The sequence below is a fragment of the Rhipicephalus microplus genome, chromosome 9 (assembly GCF_043290135.1).
Source record: "Rhipicephalus microplus isolate Deutch F79 chromosome 9, USDA_Rmic, whole genome shotgun sequence".
In the NCBI taxonomy this organism is placed as follows: Eukaryota; Metazoa; Arthropoda; class Arachnida; order Ixodida; family Ixodidae; genus Rhipicephalus; species Rhipicephalus microplus.
This window is the reverse complement of record NC_134708.1, coordinates 20,280,005-20,302,005: the sequence shown is the minus strand read 5'-3', so window position 1 is coordinate 20,302,005 and position 22,001 is coordinate 20,280,005. Positions and strand designations below refer to the sequence as shown.

At 48.3% G+C, this 22,001-nt stretch overlaps 1 protein-coding gene across 1 annotated transcript in view; it reads left to right on the top strand.

Moving 5' to 3' along the window:
• LOC142771586 (serine/threonine-protein kinase haspin-like) overlaps positions 1-22,001 on the top strand; it is a 62,858-nt gene that overhangs the window by 9,738 nt on the left and 31,119 nt on the right. The window lies entirely within an intron of this gene.

The following is a 22,001-nucleotide window of genomic DNA, read 5'->3' as shown; positions in this document are numbered from 1 at the left end:
GCTGACAATATGTGGCTTTCACTTAATGGTGTTCGTCCAATGCTTGCCAACGTTGCAGTTAGCATTTTTCTTTGCGCCACGTATAATGCACAGTCACAAAATATGTGAGCTATCGTTTCGCGCACTTGGCAGCGTTCACAATTTGGGCTGTCCGCACGGCCAATTAGGTGAGTGTAGTGGCGAGTGAAGGCGACGCCCAGGCGAATTCGGTGCAGTATATTAGCATGTCTTCGGCTGATTTTATCTGGAAGACGAAAGGTCATACCGGGGTCTGTTTCCCGCAGGCGCTTGTTCCGGTGATCTGGTAGCGACCAGTAAGTGGCAGCGCATTCGCGCATGAGTGATCTCAACAATGTGTTGACGTCACCTCGCGAGTAGGGTACTTTGACGTACATAGGAGCGTTGTATATTGCCGCTCTTGCTTCGCTATCGGCTGTTTCGTTGCCAACCAGGCCGCAGTGTCCAGGAATCCATTGGAGTGTAATCAAGTGACCACTCCTGTGTGTTAGGTCAAATGCTTGGACGATTCCTAACGTTAACTCGTAAAATTCGCCTCTTCTTGAGTTAAAATAGATAGCTTGAAGCGCTATATAGAAGAGGCACACACAAGTAACTCTTAAGGAATGTAGCGTTTAATCGCGCTGCGCTGACAGTGCAACGCCATGCTCGAAAAGGTGTTTCCAACCAGTGGCGTAACTAGGGGGGGGCAAGGGGGTACAAGTGCCCCGGGCGCCACTAGGGAGGGGGCGCCAAGCCGAGTCCTCGGGTTGGCGCCCCCTGGAAAGGTTGTCAATGTTTTTTTCCGTAAAACCGCCTGGAAGGGGGGAGGGGCGAGGTTGTAATGTACGACTGGAAGTGGGGATGGTGGTGAAGGAAAGGGTTGCCGCAATGGCTTTTGCATCGGGAAAAGGATCCTCTATTTTCATTTTGCTGCGCTACCTCCGTGCCTTCCCATGACCCTCGGCTAAGCTTTGTTTTGTGCTCCGCAGCACTGGGTTAGATGAGTTTCAGCGAACCCCACCAGCCTCCCAAACCACTTACTGAAAGCTTCCCTGAAACCAACCACGTACGTAAACAAAATAAAATAAAAAAGTTCGAATGCACCTTTTTTGAGTAAGAACAGAAAACTCCAACGAAATAGCCGATCGTCCAACGACTAATCGTCCACGCAGCGGCGGAAGGAAGGGCGAATATAATCCGTGACCTCGGCACCAAAGGCTAAACAAAGGCGTTTATTCGCAGAGTTCTCTGGAGGAAAGACGGAGAAAGCGTGACACGACGGCGACGTTTGTTGATTCCCTGCATCGCGGGCGCCAGCAAAGCAATAGAAGGGCGGGGGTCAACGTTTCCCACATGCCATCCACCGCCATGGGCAGGTTCATCCTTTGGCCCAAAGAACACGCACCTGCGAAAAAAGCGCAGAGCGTAGTGTACCCGACAGCATGTGCCGACTGCCCCGCTTCGTACGTTGGAGAAACCAAGAACTTCCCTGAAAGAATGCGGCCGCACAAGGATGACCTCCATCAATGGAACAGCGAACGGAGCGAAACGGCAGAACACTCCGACCAGTTTAACCCCCATACCAGACCCGAGGGCGCGGTGTCTAGCTGGTTGCTTTGTTTTGTACTCACCCTGCATTCCTTGGGATGCACAAATAGCGCGAAAGCTTAGGTACGAGAAACTTGGGCCTGGGAAGCGCCCGTGCCGTCAAGATTTTTGCAGTGTGGACTGGAAGAGAACAATGACGGGTAAGGGACTTCCGGAAGTTTGAATAAAAAAAGAAAAATACTATACAAAAACGCGGGCGTAGCTCATCGAAATCAGAACTGGTGGCCCTTGGCCTCCGAAATGGCCCGCCGCGCGCCAGTAGGCAATCGCGGAAGCCTACATTAGCGCTTTTAATGGGGGGGGGGGGCTGTAGTAATAATTATTATTAATAATAATATTATTATTATTAATAATAATAATATTATTATTAATAGGAGCTGTAGTAATAATTATTATTAATAATAATATTATTATTATTAATAATAATAATAATAATAATATTATTATTATTATTATTAATAATAATAATAATAATAACAAACATTATCACGGGCATAATGAGGGGCGCGGAAATATATTTGCCCTGGGCGCCGTCCTATCTAGTTACGCCACTGTTTCCAACTTAGAAGTGTGGCACCTTGGGCTAGTTGGTATGGCATGACGATAGTTATGCCATACCAACTCGGTATGGCTGCGCAGATGGCACGCAAACAGGTGCCTTGTGTTAGCAAGCCCTCCGTGGCCTTGTCCGAGAAGGAGCGCAGGTTCCTCGAAGGATTCAGCGCGGGCAGGTAACGCGAACAGGTGCCTTGGATTAGCAAGCCCTCCGTGGCTTAGTTCGAGAAGGAACGCAGGTTCCTCGAAGGATTCGGTGCGGGCAGGTAGCTTTACCTTTCTGGTTCGGTTTCTTCTAGGCTTTTCTTTGCTGTTTTTCAGTGCCTTTGTATTTGTGTTGTTTGTTTTTAGTTTTCTTACTCATGTTCTGCTCTTGTGCCATGGTCACTGTCTCCTCTATATATTTTCGTGCTCTGCGCAATAAACTCAGTTGGAAGTTAGCGCTCGTATCTTTCGTGTCCTTCTTGTCTCTGTGTCGTCGTTTTGTTCTCGCGCTATAACTATCGTCGTGTTTCCAACGCTCTGCTACGATGTCACGGTGGTGGCACCTGCCCGTCGCTTTGCGTTCTACACCTCACCACCTCCGAGACTGGCGCGCATCTTTCTCCGCGGGCTGCACGCCTTCGTTTTCGAAGATAACTGCCAGATGACACTTGTGTCTAACGTGCTTATAAACGCAGCTCCTGCAGAATACCATTCACAGATTTTCTTGCACAGAACATCAAATAAACGTTTCGTTCACTCTATCCAAACGCAAGACTATCACGATGATAGTTATAGCGTGAGAACAAAACGAAGACACAGAGACAAGAAGAACACGAAAGACACGAGCGCTAAATTCCAACTGAGTTTATTGCGCAGAGCGCAAAAATATATATAGAAGAGACAGTAACCATGTGACAAAAACCATATGGCACAAAGAGCAGAACATGAGTAAGAGAAAAAACAAAAACAAGAGCTTTCTTTACCTTTCTGTTTCGTGTTCTTATAGATTTTTCTTTGCCGTTTTTTTACTCTTTTTTTGTTTTTTCTCTTACTCATGTTCTGCTCTTTGTGCCATATGGTTTTTGTCCCATGGTTACTGTCTCTTCTATATATATTTTCGCGCTCTGCGCAATAAACTCCGTTGGAAGTTAGTGCTCGTGTCTTTCGTGTCCTTCTTGTCTCTGTGTCGTTTTGTTCTCGCGCTATAACTATCGTCATGCCATACCAACTAGCCCAAGCTGCCACACGCAAGACTATCGTTTTTTCGACGACATTTGCAGTGTAACATGTAGATTCAGGCCAATCTTATATCTATCTATATATATATATATATATATATATATATATATATATATATATATATATATATATATATATATATATATATATATATATATATATATATATATATATATATATATATATATATATATATATATATATATATATATATATATATATACACGGCAAGTTATCTTTTCACCCACTTTTCTTTCTCCTCATTTACATTACAATTCACCTAACTTCCCCTATACCTTCCTTTGCTATATTGTTTGTTAGATGTCATTAATATTGTGTAAAACACGAAAAACGAGCCCTTAAGTATACACTTGTTTCCTTCACTTATATATATATATATATATAAGTGAATTATATATATATATATATATATATATATATATATATATATATATATATATATATATATATATATATATATATATATATATATATATATATATATATATATATATATATATATATATATATATATATATTTATATATATATAGTTTCACTTCATGTTAACCGAGGAGGAGACACGATATCCTCCCCCCCCTCCCGCTGTTCTTGAACCTCAAAATTTCTCTCGATTAGTCTAGCAATGTTGTTAATTACGTTAACAGTAATAAAAAGACACGATTATATGTTGCGGAAAAGAGTAGTGATGGAAACACTTTTACAAAAAAAATGAGAGAACAGTGTTCGTTGAAGGGGGAGGGGAAGAGAAAATGAGGAGGACAGGGGGGTTAACCAGTTCTCAGACTGGCTGGCTACCCTGGGATGGGGAAAGGAGAGTGAAAGACATCAGAATAGAGATTCTACAAAGAAAAAGAAGGGAAAATGAAAGGAGAAAATGGTATGCTAAACGAGTTGTCCGTTGAATGTCTTTCCACGGCATTTGAGTTTGACACAGGTGAAAATATTGAAGCACGATTCTTCATGAGCATAATAGAAAATGGCCCCGCCGCAGTGGTCTAGTGGCTAAGGTACTCGGCTGCTGACCCGCAGGGCGCGGGTTCGAATCCCGGCTGCGGCGGCTGCATTTCCGATGAAGGCGGAAATGTTGTAGGCCCGTGTGCTCAGATTTGGGCGCACGTTAAAGAACCCCAGGTGGTCTAAATTTCCGGAGCCCTCCACTACGGCGTCTCTCATAATCATATAGTGGTTTTGGGACGTTGTGGGAATTGAGGCTGGCCCGCTGCCTTTGCGCGGGCTTTCCCGCCTTTCTGCCATTCTCATGTCCCGACATGTCTGCCCTCCTTTGCTGTCTGCCGCGCCGGGAAGGGCGGAGTGACGTTTACCTCCCTCACCCGGTAGCGGATGTTGACTGTGGCGCCGCGCGGGGAGCCTCCCGAGAGGTTTTCGCGCGCTGCGTCAGGAGCGGTGAGTACAGTCCGGGACTTCAAAAGGTGAGCCACGCATTCTTTTCCGTCCGTCGAGTCCCGTCGCCCGGGGCTCGTCGGACTTCGCTGACGGCGCCTCGCGCCCGATGCGAACGCTCACCTTTTGTTGCCCCGCTGCGTACTCACGGCCGAAGGGCAGTACGGTGTCCTAGTGCGTGGCCTAGCTACGCCGACCCGTCTCCCTTCGAAGCCAACGCGAGCGCCTTTGCCCTCGCTCGAGCAACCGGGCCCCCTTTGTCCCGGTGTCTCCGTGGATCACCTTTACCGCGGAGACGTGCTCGTGGCACCCTGTGTAGTACTTTGTGCCCGTGGCGTGGATAAGCCTACTTGCTTTCCCGCCGCGCCTATTTGCAACGGGCTGTACTGCGTTTGGTGTTGCCACAATAAAGTGTTGCGACTTGAGCAGTATCGTGTTTCCCGCCACGGCGACGGTTAACGCGTGCCCTGCGGCTCGCTAAGACCGAACCCACGCTGGTGGCCGTACTCCTTCGGGATACGTGTACACCACACTGGCGCCCAACGCGGTATCAAAAGCTCTAGCTTTTGATTGCTCTTAGCGAGTCAGTTCGCCTGCGCGATTCGGGCTCGTCGCAACATGGCTGCTTCGCGGGACTTTTGTCCGCTGTCCCTTTTAGCGGATGCCGCGTTGCACACGGAGGCCATTGCCTCTATTGACGGGAACCCTTCTGCACCCGTCTGTGTCGGTACCCCCTGTTGCGGTGACGACACGAGGCGCCTAGCCGCTCCCTTTGGAGATGGCGCGTCGCTTCGGAATGGGCCTCTTGCCCTACCCGAACGTTACGCACAAGCGCCTCCGACGCCCGTCCGTGTCGGCACCCCCTATTGCGGTGACGACACGAGGCGCCTAGCCGCTCCCTTTGGAGATGGCGCGTCGCTTCGGAATGGGCCTCTTGCCCTACCCGAACGTTATGTCTGCTTCGTGGCATGCCGCGTTGCACCAAGAGGCCACCGCCTCTATCGACGGGCGCCCTTCGGCGCTCGCCTGTGTCGTCACCCCTTCTTGTGGTGAATACACTCCTACGTGGTAGCTGACGCGCTATCTCGTGCCCCTTGTTGTCTGCCGAGAACCTGGATTTCGGTGCGACGGCCGCTCGCGGTGCCTTAGCACATGCAAGCGTCGGGGGCGAAACAGCAGCTTCGCCGCCATTCGGCGAGAAGGGTGAGTCCCCATGCGGACAAACCTTGGCTGCTAACCAGGTAAGCGGCGCACCGCGAAGCGGCCGAGCGGGGGAGCTTTCCGAAGGCCACGGGGCCGAGAGCGAACCCGTAACGCCGACTCACGCGGCGGTTGCTGCGGTCCTGTGTGGGCGCGATACCAGACTCCCCCATTTGGGAGAATGGGAATTGCTTTCGGCAGCGAAGAGCTACTGAAGGCTCAGCAGAGTGATCCGTTTCGAGTCTCGGAGGGACGGAGCGCCGTATACGCTGCTTGCTTTGCGGCGGGCGCCGTTAAACCGTCTTGACGAGGCGCGGAGCGCCGTTACGCTGCTTGTTCTGCGGCGGGCGCGATTAGGGGGCTGAAACAGCGTGTGTCGCTGAGTCCCCGGCGGATTCATTTTGCTGGACCATGACGGGCTCCTGCTGAAATATATAGCCACTGACGACGAGTCCATAGACCCGTTTAAGGTGGTTATGCCCAAAAGTCTGAGAGCCGCACTGTTGCGATCCTCTCACGACGAATCCATGGCCGGTCACCTGAGTGGCTCGAAAGTTTTTGCAAACTGAGCAATGTTGTGACCTGGCCCGGCACGAAGCGTGGCTTTTATCGCTATTCCGTGCCTGCCACGTCTGACAAACGGTTGAGCCAAGGGTTGGAAAGCCGCCCGGTCTTATGAACCGATTGTCAGTGAGCGTCCGTGGCGCGTACTAGCTGAAAGATCCCCTTTGGGAAAACTCAGCCGTGCCCACATCGCAGACCTGAAGCCCTTTGTCACGGTCTGACGAGCTCGCGCCAGTGCCCTGCGGCACTTCGCGCAAGCAACGGGCACACCCGGAGCGACGGACCGCATTCGGACCCCGCGCCGGTATAATCTGAGGAAGCGGTCACCTTTGTGATTTCGCGCCGGACGGCGGACTTCTCCGCAACCGAAGGCCCTCAGTTTACTGTCTAGCCTCAGTATAGGTTAGCTTCTTTACGGCCTTTTCTCGTAAAGGAGTTGACCCCGCCCTGTCTGCTGCCAGTGTTTCTTTTTTTTTTTGAAGTGTTCACGTGTATTTTATGTTTCTTTTGTCTAATATTAAGTGTTATTTGTGTTTTATGTTTTTTCGCCAGAGGTTGAGTGTCGTTTTGCTCTGTTTTTACTTTTTTTTCCGTATTCGTTTCGTCTACCGCGAAGGGAGCTGTGTGTGACCTTGTGTGTCGGTGCTTGCCGGGAGGGAGAGAGACGAAGGACGCTTTGCGCCTACGCTCGCGCAGCTGTCGGCGGTGTGTGTGCGTGCTTCTGTGCGTGTGTGGGTGCGTGACGCTTCGATGCGAGCCCGCGAGGAGTGCGTCATAGCTTCCCCCCATCGATGCGGACGCTGGAGGTGCTGGGGGGTCATTGACCCACTGACGTCAGACCATCTGGCTGTGCTCTGCTCTCGGCCGTCGCCGAAGAAGCCGTGCTGCCTTTCCCACCATGGCTCCTGCGCGAGGCCAGCTGAAAGCAGCTATATGCTGCCGGCCAACGCCAGGGCGCCTCGCAGCCAATTTCGGTTCGGCCTCCCTGACCACCGGAGAGGCCCGGCTTCCCGCAACGTCCAGCTCCCTCATCGAGCCAGAAATGCGGGGCCTCCGAACAACCGAAGCGGCTTTCGTCGGACTCGCGGCTTATCAAGAGCAGGAACAAGCCATCAGTGAGCCCCCCCTTCCGGTACCTCTGACCTCGCACTCGGGCATCGCACCCAGCGGACACTGTCACGCCTTTCCGCCCCCTCCGCGCAGTGGACGCTATCCCCCTTCAGCACCACGAACACTAATGCCACGTTTCTGTGCTCCCTTCTGCAGTATTTGTATAGTGTCATGTGTTTACTTTGTTATTTATGTTTTGTTTCTCATTTGTGATCTTTTTTTAGCAGCAGTAGCAGGGCTGGACTGAGGTTAGCTACCGCTCATTGCAGTGTCATTTTAACTGCATGGGTGACGTCCGGCTGCCTTTTGCAGACCGGTAAAGGACAAGTTTAGGAGAGGGGGATGTGGGAATTGAGGCTGGCCCGCTGCCTTTGCGCGGGCTTTCCCGCCTTTCTGCCATTCTCATGTCCCGACATGTCTGCCCTCCTTTGCTGTCTGCCGCGCCGGGAAGGGCGGAGTGACGTTTACCTCCCTCACCCGGTAGCGGATGTTGACTGTGGCGCCGCGCGGGGAGCCTCCCGAGAGGTTTTCGCGCGCTGCGTCAGGAGCGGTGAGTACAGTCCGGGACTTCAAAAGGTGAGCCACGCATTCTTTTCCGTCCGTCGAGTCCCGTCGCCCGGGGCTCGTCGGACTTCGCTGACGGCGCCTCGCGCCCGATGCGAACGCTCACCTTTTGTTGCCCCGCTGCGTACTCACGGCCGAAGGGCAGTACGGTGTCCTAGTGCGTGGCCTAGCTACGCCGACCCGTCTCCCTTCGAAGCCAACGCGAGCGCCTTTGCCCTCGCTCGAGCAACCGGGCCCCCTTTGTCCCGGTGTCTCCGTGGATCACCTTTACCGCGGAGACGTGCTCGTGGCACCCTGTGTAGTACTTTGTGCCCGTGGCGTGGATAAGCCTACTTGCTTTCCCGCCGCGCCTATTTGCAACGGGCTGTACTGCGTTTGGTGTTGCCACAATAAAGTGTTGCGACTTGAGCAGTATCGTGTTTCCCGCCACGGCGACGGTTAACGCGTGCCCTGCGGCTCGCTAAGACCGGACCCACGCTGGTGGCCGTACTCCTTCGGGATACGTGCACACCACAACGTTAAACCCCACATATCAATCAATCAATCATAATAGAAAATGGACCAATTGTACGAACATGGCTTGAACTGAAACAAGCGCCCGTGTAACAGTGCCGTATGTGGACTTTGCAAGATCGTGGAATGAAAGCTTTTACCCACCAATGCCCTGCTTTTCTATCTCATCGCTTGCTCTGCGACGCATCACTAGAAAATGCCCGTACCATCCGATTACACTGATGGCATCATTTTTATGGGTAGACAGAGAAGGATGTGTACACAGCTACCTCTTCATTCCCATCTGCAGCAAAATCGCAAGCCTTATGTCATGGTTCATAGTCCCAAGAAAACGTAGCAATGTGCATGACGTCATGACATGTTTATAGACATTTGCTAATAACAGAGCAAGCGTCCTCCATGCACTGGTGTTCCAAACATAGAAGAGCCTGAACCGTGAATGAAATGCCAAATACCAAATCACCAAATAAAGCAAAGCTTTCATTACAAACCAAAGTTAGCCAAGTTTTAAGTGCTATATAGCACCCACATTCGGATGGCATTAAATGTGAAAACAAAATTGAAAAATGTAAGCACTTGCTCAAGGGTATCCAGTTTGTTGTACGAGCCCTTTATTGTTAGGTTTTATTTTCACTAAGGTCATAATTAGCCCACTAGTTAAATATAACATTTCCTATGTTTTTCTGGGCCTAATTGTCTGTTGAATTCATCAGGTTGAGTTTAACAATATAGAAGTGAGACTTACAATTTTCCTTTCATTACCATAACACAGTGGACCTTCATTAACCCTCTCCCCTTGCTGTGTTTCGTCACGCCAGGTCAGCAACTTTATTGCGAGTCAAGAAAATGTTAGCATGTATAACTTGTTTATTGCACTGTGCCATATCAATGAGATCAAGTTCAAACGTTTGGTCTTCAACCGATATGCCAATTACAATCCCCATGTTCCATCCTCATTAGCTGCACTATGAATTGCCAATACGCATCAGGAACAGGGACTTATATAAATGTGATGCTTTCCACATATCTAACATATATGATCGTTAGACACAACAAGAAAAATGTGCAATGAAACAGTCTCCAACAAACTCTGCTTCTGGTTGCCCTTTGAACCACGTCCTAACATTATGTCCTTGTGATAGCAATGAGGCATTACAAGTGCGCAGTTGTACTTTCAGAAAATGCCAAAAGTGTCATGGGAAGTTCATTGGCCTGTTAGTACTCGTGCATTTCTTTAGTCTCGAAGCAATGTTGTCACCGTTCTCTTTAAAGCCAATTGTACTTCTTGAATTTAAATCTGGCAATAAAGAGTTTGTTCTTGTGATTGTTTTACAGCAATGTAATTGACAGCATACAAGCCGATTCATTCAGGTGTTGCCGACATTCACAGGGCCAGTACATACACTTCAAGTAAATTTTTTTTATGATAAAATGTCGAAATAGTATTGAAGGCCGCTCATTCGTAACGCTCTAAGTTTATGTACACCAGAAAAAAAAAAATACCGCAGTCTAATCCACATTTTAGGCATTGTCGTCAAACATGCAATCGTACGGATTAAGTGACACGATATGTTGCTCCTCCATCTCCACTGAGTCTTTACAACCATCAGCATTTACAGAACAGCTGTCCGGCGAACCAGCACCGAAGTCAAAGCTTTCAGAGTTGGCATCTGGCACTTCGGTGTGGGCATCCGCGTTCGACAAACCCACAGGCAACTCAGCAGCGGTTGCAGGCTCTTTCTGAGGAAGGGCACCGCCGTTCAGGTTAATGACCTCCTGAATTTTCTCTGGGATTGTTGCATAGAAGCTGCGGACTAGGTCAGGCCTGGCCCGAATCTTATTCCACTCTTTCTCGATGAGGGCCCACATGTTGTCAGGCGTTGGGTCGCGCAGGCGCCGGCGCCACAATCGTTCCTTGACAATTCCCCAGGCACTCCTGACGGCATTGAGGTCCTCGCACTTCGGCTGCCAGTGAAGCCGTTGTATGCCTCGCTCTTTCAAGTGTTGGAGCACCACTGGCGACACATAAGTGGACGTTGCGTCCTGTTGGAGGACAAAGCTGCGGTCCCGGAAAGGCCCGCCACGGAGGAATGGAACCATGATGTCGTCCACCAGTTTAATGTACTTCTCGGACGTTAGTGAGCCGTCTGCAACACGGACGATGGGGCCCAAGCCCTGGTATGTAACCATAGCCCAGACATTGATGAACGGGCGGTTGGTTAAGGTTAGTTGCCGAACAAAAATGGGGTCATTCCTGAAAAAAAAAGAATGATTACATATAAAGTAAATGTACACACATAAGCACACATAAGCCTGCAATTCCATCAGTTTGCAATGTGAAATTGGAACTCAGACATTTTACAGTGCCTTGCATAGCTTGAATCACTTTGGGACGTTAAACCCAGCAAGTGACCCAACCTACTGAATGTCTCCACAGTGATGACATTCAGGAACAGCTAAGCATAGACAGATGTCTGGAATGTAACCAAAGATTGTCAATTATCCAAAGAAAACTTTTCTACCATGTGTAATTGTGCACTACCAAAGTGACACTAACTTCCCCTGGTTGACTGGGGTATAAGCCTTGATTTAATAACTGAAAAAACTAAAATAAAGAGCCATAGGATGATACAAGCTTCAGTTTCTCCTTCCACACTTGCAGCATAATTCTAGAACCCATGTTTTTGCATATTCCTTAGCACCTATCTATTGAAAAGCTGGAGCATCAATGCCTTCGGTACCAAAAAAGAATTAGGCTTGTCTTTTCATTCCTCTTCAGAAGATATGGAAATTCGCTGCACTAATTGCAAACGTAATTTCATTTTCTCACAAAACATTGTTCCTGCATTACCACATCAATTTATAGAACTGTCACATTCTTTTTTCTCAGCTTTTCGCATCTTTTCATCACACATCATGATGAAACTAAATTGCTGTTCCCGTTGTAAAAGTTGTCGAATGGTTCGTATACGATGTAGAGTATTTTTGATTCACATACTGTTGCACTTTGTGATGCAGTTAAGCACCCAACTTGATTATCGGTACCAATATAGTTTCTGCTTGCCTTTTAAAGTATTAGTTTGTGAAGAGGAGACTGTTCACAAACATATCGAGAAAAGTGCGATCAAGAAAGAAAATGTGATTTCACCCTAGACTTCAGTGCACTTGAGAGCATTATGAGCATTTTTTATGCACTGAGTCATATCATACGAACAAACAATAAAAAGATACTGTCACTTTTTGTGAAGGATGGCAGTTTTGCAAGTTTGGTCATATTCGGTAAAAAATTTACATACTAATATGCAGTATTCCACAACGAAACCATGCTGGGAACAGGTAATGAAAAGCATACGATGCAAGATACGTGATATTCAGTATTGCAGAAAGCTTTCAAACAGTTAACTAAAACCGCGACAGTTCTACAGTTAAGGCTTGTTAATTCGGACTTCTGAGGACCAAGAAATCTGTTCAAATTAGCCGCATGCCGAATTATCGAAAGTGTCAAGAAAACAATTAACAAATCTGTTTCATCAGCGTACTTTTATTTCCTTAAAGGGCCAGTGCACTTTTGCTTTGCGAACCTGGTGCCGCGAAAATTTTGGGAATGCGTGCTATATTAAAGAAGTTGAGGGGTTAGAACATCGGTTTTAAATTTTCCTGCGGCCTCACCACCCTTGTACTTCACAGACAGGATATTAAAAAAAAGGGGCGACCTTAATTTTAGGTCTGCCGGTCCCAGGCCGCCAATTTCCCACAGGGTGGGTGCCCTCCCAAGCGAATACAACTTCGTTCTGCTGAGCACCAGGCAGAAAGTTCGCTTGTACCTATTTAGCGAGTAGGTACCTGGCGGCAGCAGTTCTCTGCTTCCCACAGCAACGGCGGATACTCAACTATTTCACCAAGGCTGTGGTGGGTTAAAGTATACTCGGGGGCCTTCGCAGAACCTTACGGAGCTACCTTTCGAGATCAGAAACGACCGAGCGACAGGTCGCTGTACTCCTCTGCCCTTTGAGCAAAACTGGTAGGTTCCCGGTCGGCACTAGGAAACAAACCCGGCACCTCCCACGTGAAAGTTCTATCCATGTAGCCACCGCTGCGGTGGCTACATGGTTAGAGCGTTCGCTGGGTTAGAGCGTCCACGCGACTTTGTGTCACTGCGCGTGAAAGGAGGCTTGGTCATCGCAGGAAAAAAGTGCCGGAATTGTTTTTCAATATGGAGGCTCTGCACGACACACAGTGCTGCAATGATTGAAAAATGTGATCTACGTGATCGCCGCAGTCTACCCTACAACTTGTACAAATTGCCAGACTTCTTCGGGGGGGGGGGGGGGGATGAAATAAAGTCACAGCTTTGTTACTGGCCCTTTTAACAATACGTGAATTCAGTAATTATTTCACATAACAGTGTTGCAAAAGCTGCTAATTTTGTTATTTGCAACTTCCTTTAGAATGTGGACACGGCTCAAGACATGAGGTCTTGAGCTGAAACATACTCTGAACGTATACCTTATTATGTACGAACAACGCATGGTGACCATATCTTTCTATGGGTGTCCATAAACGCAGTTTTCGCTGCTTCGCATTGCTTCATGCTCAGAGCATTTTGATTGAAGATTGTCCAAATTACCCGGATTGCAGCCAATTGTGACCAAATTAACTAGAGTCTGAAGTTATTTGCTGGCCGAGACCAAAGAACCCTTCCAAGCTATCCGATTTCCCGAATTACTGTCTAATTATTATTTGCTGCATGATGAGGCACACCATGGTGTGGGACTCAATTTTGACAACTTGGGGTTCCTTGACATCCACTTAAATTTACGTACAATGATGCTACTGCGTCTCAGTCTAATGAAAATTTGGCTGCTGCAGCCAGGAAATGAACTTTCGTTTTTATGCTTTTATGCGCAGCTCCTTAGTCACTTATCCACCACAAAGGCAATTTAGGAGATTCCTCACTGATATGTTTGTGTTTCGCTAATTTATAGGAGGCTGGTGCTGTCACTGAAAGACCTATGTTAGAATACCACCTAGCAAGACACAAAGTTTGCAATGTTGCGTTAGCGCTACCTGTACATCAAATGCAGGTATTTTTGTTGGTATTCAATCACAGAGGCCAATAGCCTTCTAGTGGTGTCATTATCACAATAAAGCTAGTTAACTACCACATTATTAAGCTGCCCTGACATCATCAAAACCACCATGTTGGAGTACCAGTACGTTAAGAACCCAAGTCCATGGCATCACATGATAATACATGAAGCATGCCACAAACACAGATGCACAAACACCGATTATTACCAGTTCTGCAGCACTCTCCACAATTTCTTGCTTTTGTCCCACTTGCAACATATCGTCGACTCGTTGGTGAACACGACACTCTGCCACTGGTCTGCGGTCCAGCCCTTGTACTCATCGGCAAGCTTGAGCCGCATCGCCTTGAACTCCGGAGTGAGGAACAGCCGAGTGTTTCCGTTCCAGCTGGTCAGTCCCGCCTCCTGGAGCCGGAGTCGAACCACATTCTCGCTGGCCTTCAGTTTCAGCTCCCGCTTGATGTCAGCAGTGGTCAGGAAAGGATCGTCCACCAGAGCGGCAACGATCATAAGGTCCTCAAATTCTGTAGTCACTCGCTGGCGACCGGAACGGAACGCGTCGCTGATGCGCCCCTCCTCGTTGTAAGCGTGGACGATGCGGAGGGTTGAGGACCGAGTGCAACCGACAGTGGCTGCTATGTCGCGGTGCGAGTGACCCTGTTTGTGCAGGCTGATGATCCGTCGTCTCCTTTCTTCGCTAATGCGCGGCATGTCTCAAGCCTGGCCAACCCTATAGCTAAGGACTAGAGCACACGCTGAACAGCAAAGGTATGGATATTCCCTGTAGTCATTATGCCAAAATGACAGGGTGTGGATATCTTGGGTAGACATTGCATCGAGATAACAAATGGCTGCATGTGGTTGTAGCAGTATATAGTTCCTTCACACCAATGAGTGTGCATCCTGCTGTACGGTTTTGAAAACACGCAATCTTGCTTGGAAGACTGCGGTTAATTCACGCATACGTCAAGTTTCCGCATGGTCTCTCCTCCGTGCAGTAGGTTTAACTGGGTCACTTCAGCGTCAAGCCGTAGAGTTTGTCCAAGATGAACTGTCGCAAAGAAAAGAAACAAACTGTGAGTAATGCTACATGATTAATTCAGAGTGCATCTCTGAGCGAACGACAAATTTTCGCGCTTATGAGGTTTGCTGGTGCGCTTCGAGTTTTGCATGCGACTCACACGCTCCCAAAACACTAAATTACTTAAAACTCAGGTAGCGCAGAACATACGATTCACATAGCGACAACGCAAAACAATAAGCCTTTTTTTACTGAATGTTGAAAGCGGAAAAAAAAAAAAAAGAAACCGGCCGATAAGACTCCACAGACTCGGCGTTACCGACCTGACACTAGCCCGGAACATTGAGATGAAACCGCTTTCTCACCGAACTGCCTTTCTGATGCAGGAAGAGCCAGTCTGAAGGAAACACCTACACGAGAAGTAGGAATCACTGACGTCGTAGAACAAGATGAACAGCGTGCTACAGCACTTGACATGGCCCTTGAGCAGACAAACACTTGCACACCGATGCCGCCGATACAGTGTACTACAAGTGGGCAGTGTACTAGAGAAGGTTGCACACCGCGCCGCATCTCGGCTGATTCTCCGGCGGGTGACAGTAGCGGCGGCGCTGTTGTCCCATGGTACTGAAGATCTCAGGAGCGTCTGCATTGGGAGCGTGTGCGCCGTAGCTTGCGAAAGCGTTTAATTGCTCGTTTTTAGCGCGTTTAATGTGTTTCTGAGCCTTTATCAGTGAACGCACATGCTACGCACCATGGTGCACGAGTGAATATGCAGGCACGCTGAAATTGCGTCAATACATTCACTGTTTAAAGGACCTGCCGACCCAGAAAAAAAAATGCCAAACTAAATTTGCACGGATCCGCCTAGCTTTTTTACTCAATCAGCGCTTTGAGCTGCGTTACATCATAAGTGGCTACTGGCGAACTACAAAGGGGGGAGAAGTATCAATACTGTGTGGGAATTGAGGCTGGCCCGCTGCCTTTGCGCGGGCTTTGCCGCCTTTTTTGCCGTTCTCATGTCCCGGAGAGTATCTGACCGCTCCCGACGCAGCGCGCGAGAACCTCTTGGGAGTCCCCGCGCGCGGCGCCACAGTCAACGTCCGCTTCCGGGTGAGGGAGTTAAACGCCACTCCGCTCTCCCACCACGGCAGACAGCATGGAACCATAGCCTCCTATATTTTTTTGTGCCCGCGCATTAGCGCTAAATACATACGCGCCATCCGTCCCTTATAGTTTTGGCGCTCGCCGCCAGATGCCGCACCGATCCCATAATAACAGCAGACGACGCGGCCTATGCACGCTTGCGTTTATGACGGTCTAGAAACCGTCTACATTGCATTGGATTATGCGTATACGTTAAGAAGTGCGCACACACCAAATTTTTAACACAAGCACTGTATGCAGAATGCAATGTGAGCTTTGTTATTTGATTTCGCGCTCAAAGCTTGAGCACTTTTCGAGACAATGGTTTGACATGAAAATCTTTTGCCAAGTCGTGTTTGTCAGTCACACTCGTCGCGAAGTTCAGAAAAAGTGGGCGGAGAAACTTCACGAGCACAACCTCCAAAAGTTTTTTATGATGTCCCGGGGTCGAGCACTTGAGTTTGTCACGTTTCTGTAGTATTTGCGCGGCGTTGTCAACGGCAGCCTTCAGTGGCTGATTCATCTTTCTCGCTCTTGCGAGGAAAACTTCCGCGTAATTCTTTAGAGAATTTAGAACCATTACGAGCTCAGTTGACGGATACAGGAGTACACCTGGGTGGATATCTCCACATTCAATCAGAACATGCTCCGCCGTTTCCTTATCTTTCCCGCAGCATGTGCATTGTTCTTCTTCTTTACTGAATCTTGCTTTATAACTACGCGTTCTAAGGCAACCCGATCTCGCTTCAAACAGTAAAGCGCTTCCCCTTGAATTATCGTAAAATGCCTCCCTCCTTATTTCATTTTTGCCCTTTCGGTAGTTACTCAAAGCCGGTTTTTTCTCCATAGCTGCCATCCATTCTCTCGTTTTGCGCCTCGGCGCTCCGCCAGGAGCGCTCGCATCCCATAATAGCTCGGGGGACGGCGCTGAGGGACCGACCGCTCGGGCACAAAGTTATAGAGGAGGCTATGATGGAACACGCTGTGAGTGGAGTTTGATCGCCGACAGATCGGGGGGCGGGTTGGCCACCACGGCTGCGAGTCTGCGCGCTAGCAGTGCGGCCTCTCAGTGTGGAATCGACGACCCTGGCCACAAGTGGTGATTTTCCCGTTCCGGCATGTCTACGGTTCCGGCGAAGTCAAGATCGCCTGCCCGCCGGCAGGAGGCGATGATGGCAGGAACGCGGCGGGCGCGCAAACCACCCGAGTCCGCGGCCCCTCCATGCGAGAAGAGGCAAGTTCGAAGCGTGGCCACTTGGACGTGGCAGGAACACCAAGATGCGCCCAGGTGCTTTGTGAGCGATTTGCCGTGGAAGGCTCAGCGGCGAGTGCGACTGCCCTTGATAAGGTGCCGTTGCCATTCCGCGGCCACACCATCACAAAGCGCGAGGTGCCCGGCTGCCAGACCCACCTGGGGTGCGTGTGTGCTCATTGTGCGGGGTCAACGTGTACGCAAACAGCCATTTTCGGGGAAGCCTCCACGCGGGAAGAGCCCAGGCGGCGCGAGCCTCCGGGTGTAGCAAGTCGACGCCGGCCTCGTCCGTGCCACCCACGGCGCTCCCCGATGATGATGATTAAAGGCCTCCCCTTTGAATCGGGGTGACGGCATGCGCCATCTAGCCTACCTTAATAGTTCGAGTTTAAATTTTGTCCCTCAGCTCGGATGTCTTTTTAATTTTGCCCAGCCGCTACTCTTGGCTGGGATGTTATTTTATCGACTTCTCTGCTTTTCCTCCACCAATACTCCAGCCGCTGCTTAGTAATACCTACTGATGACCAGTTAATGCTTCCATCAACCACAAAGCCCAGCGCCTCAGGAAGTGTGACCTTCCCCCCATTTCTATCCGGTTGAATCTTTTGGCATTCCATTCCGACGAAGACCTGCTGCTGCTCTCTGGCGGGAAAGAATGCGCAAAAACCCGGGCTTCGCGGCCCTCTTTGGCACAGGGATTCCGTCGGCTGACGCATCTGCGCCGGACAGTAACGGCAACACCAGCGCAGACTTCCTCGTCAGTATTGATGAAGACTTTATTTGACTTTGTGTGTGTGTGTTTTTTCCCCTCGTGTTACCCGTGTTCGTGCATGTATTTTTGCACTTTCGCTACTCGTTTTTTCCCCCTTCCTTTCATGATCATAAAGCTCATGTTGTACCTTTAAAGCATTTTCATTGTAGTTTGTGCTGCAGCAACTGGGTCGGGAGAGGCCACTGTCTTGCTCATAGCGGTGTCATTTTTTAACTGCATGAGTAACCCCCGGCTGCCTTTTGCAGACCGGTAAAGGGCAAACTTAGGAGGGGGGGATGTGGGAATTGAGGCTGGCCCGCTGCCTTTGCGCGGGCTTTGCCGCCTTTTCTGCCGTTCTCAACTGCTATTAAATGATTCGCTCGTTTTGTCGGCAGTCTCGACGGTATGCAGAGCACGGTGTTGCTTATATGAGCCTACATGTGCTTGATCGTTTCACGAGAAACCTGAGTATTAGTAACGCTGTTACGACATTTATATCGGTGACGACTCAATTTTATCATGCCAGGTTAGGGGAAGATAATAATATTTGCTTTCTGAAGGGCTTATTACATAATGAACATATTAAAAACACACAAGCATATAAAAAAGTGCCAATTGTATGCTAATCTGCGTAAATTCATTGTAACCAGTTTTCATTTTGTACCGACAACAAAATTATGCTGCTTTCAAATTATCTATTGGCGTAGTGCCATTGCAAGGCAGCAAATTTATGACGATGTTTTGTATTATAAGTATAGTTCTATTTTTAAATGTCAAAAGTGTACGCAGGCAGTGGTGCATCTTGTTTTGAGAAATTTAAGTGCTATATGTACACACTAAACACACACACATAATATATATATGTGTGTGTGTGTCCACAAGTACACGCATTTAAATCACACGTCACCGCCCCATTAACAATATGCATGCATTGCCCCTTAGCACAGCTGCTATTTTTAGGCGGTGCATTTCTTGTCCGACTACGTTAGACACGAATTAGTTTTAGGACTTCATACTTTTGAAAAGATAAAATTTACAGTGCGCATTCGTACAGAGACACGCTATATTCAGCTTTGCCAACTGTAAACCTTCGGCGCAAAGCTAGCCCCCAGAATATTTTTTGAGGGGGGGGGGGATGCAGCAGAACCACTAACTTTCGTAATTGATGGTCGCTGTGAATGCGTGTAAATATTTTAGTATACCCTAAAAAGTTAAATTACGAAAAAATTTCATGGTGTAGGGGGTTCGGTTTCTCTCCCTCTCCACACTCTACTAACTGCCTCCTAGTTCTGCGTGCATTTGAAACGGTATTTTTTTTTAATCTCACAGCTTTCTGAGTGCAGCTAACTTCAAATACCGGCTCAATTATTCTGTATATTGTAGACGCCTACCGAACGAATAAAGAGTCAAGACAGAATAAATCATTATAAGACACCTTCTTTCTGAATTATTTTCGATCTCTACGAGGGCTCTTAAGCAGCTCGAGCTCAGTAGATTGGCCTGTAATACTTCAAGGACTATGGCATATGTGCTGGATATTAATGCTGGACAGGTACGAAGAAATCTGAATTAAGAAAGCACGGCGGAGGAGCCGAAACTCATAGCAGTTCCTGCACGCGGCGCGCGGCTCTTTCAGTACTATTCGACTGCAGCGCCGCCGCTACAGGCAACGCGGAAGGGATCAGGCGGCGAGGCGTGGTCTCGCCACTCAACACTTCTAGTACACTCTACCGCCAATTCGGTCATGACGTACATGCTGATGATGATAACGACGGTCGCCACCTGTCTACTCGGGGCACGGAGCAAGAAATGTTTCTCTACAGTGTTCACTAGTACACTGTAGCAGCAAATGGTAGTGTATAGGTGTTCTGTGGTAGCAGTAGCACAAAACATTTAGCAGTTCCTTACAATGGTGTTGATCGTCCCCTCATCGTTTCTGCCTTTCATTGCTGTTTTGCACACCCGTTTTCTTATGTGATTCTCAAAGAAAAAAGAAGAGAAAAGTGAGCCCCGTAACTGTCTGCATCAGAGTGCGACCACGGCACACGAGTCACCCGTTTTATCCACTGATCTCTACAATGGGGGTCAGTGGTTTTACAAGCATTTGTGGTTGCAAGCCTTATCACGCGGGCGCTTAATTGCGATAGCGATCCAGTTCCTATCGAAATGGCTGTCTTGATCGCGATTTTATCACTTTTCGCCTCGCGCAAATAAGCTGATCGAGATCAAGAATCTCGATCCGTTTCACGGGCCCAGTCGTGATATTTTTTCGAACGCGATCGAGACCACTCGGGACCTAATTTCTTGGTCTTAAAGCTGTAGAAAGAAGAGGTTTCCCAAATAGTCGTGCCAATCGCATTCCACTTTATTCAAAGCAGTTAACACAGTTTTGATGAAAATGGGGACTTCATGCAATGAAAAGTTGTGGCACATATGGAACGTCACATGTGGACTTCTCTTCATCGTGATAGCAAACAAGCTCACCCTACGAAACAAGCTGTCTTGTTGAAACGTTGCCTAGAATGTACAATGCTTCAAGTACCCTTCCGCATAGAGTTAATTTATACAGTTAGTATATTAACCCTTTCCAGTTCAACGAGGATTTATAACTAGTGGTTTATAAATGAAATTTGAAGGATAGACCCTTTTTTTGAAGGGTAAAAGTTTGAGCTTAAAGACAACAGAACGGTGCGCTTTCCTTTTGTCCACTGTCCAAACGCAGCGCCCTGTCCTGTTGTCTTTCTTAATTTTGCTCGTAAGCCTGCGCTGTTTTTTTTCACGATGGACCCCTTTTTGCTAAGCAATCGTGCAACGGATCACGAAGCCGAGAAGCTGTACTAGAATGCCTCTTGGCTGCCTATAGAAAATGACAAAGTGTGAACTACAAGGCAGAGACGGACTGCAGGCATTCCAAGGATTCTTAGTTAACCAATGTAGGCTACAGGGAAAATGTCTAACTATATCAATCATTTATTTCTATTTCAATATGAATGAAGCTACCCGATTCTTGGCCAATCTCTCAAGGTGGGTGTGAGCCATAATTTTAGGATCTACATCGCCATAGGCGCGAGTATGATTCTTCATAGAAGGGGGGGGGGGGGGAGAGTCGCAGACTTCCCCCACAAATTGTCTAATCCGAAGGAAAATGAGCTTTATAAAAGGGGCACAGCCAGGAAGGCAGGGTAGTTCGGTGGTTGAAACTCCCCGCAAAAGTTTTCAATTTTGCTTGCATATATATACATGCACACACAAAAACACATGCACAAACATGCATTTGGTATGGTTGAACTCACCCCCCCCCCCCAAAAAAAAACCAAAAAAACATTTGGCTTTGCTTCAATGCAGAAATAAAAATGAAGCTGCGACATGCTTTTCACAATGGCCAGCTTTTAGTACCCCACTTTCTGGGGAGTCAAAAGTGGAAAATAAGCGTTTTTGAGTAAAAGAGTATCAGAGCTCCTAGACTGCCATTATCACCAATAACCTATGCCGAATCGTGGGACATCCAACAGAGTGGTAGTAAGGAACAGACTTGGCACCCCCCTTTAATGGGGGGGGGGGGGGGGCAGCTGCCTGCCCTCCTTCTAATTATCTTGTGCGCACACCTATGACTGCAAGTGAGCGCTTGAACTATGTGCTGCTACTCGGGCGATTTCTCATTTTCGAAGGCCTAGGAAATCATTATGGATGGTAATTGTAGTTTTAATTGATTTGTCTACACACATTGCGAGACAAGGGGCCAATGAACGTAGATGAAATACCTTGCCACTGACGGGAAACAAACCTACAGCCTCCACATTATGTGTGTGGCGCACTACCATTGTGCCGTGGCAGGGGCTGTTTTCCCATAATTTTCTCAGGCTGGTGTACATGAATGCACAACCAAGAAACTCAGCTGCTGACCTAAAGGTTGCAGGATTGAATCCCTGCTGCAGCAGCTGCATTTCCACGGAGGCAAATGCTAGAGGTTGTTGTGCTT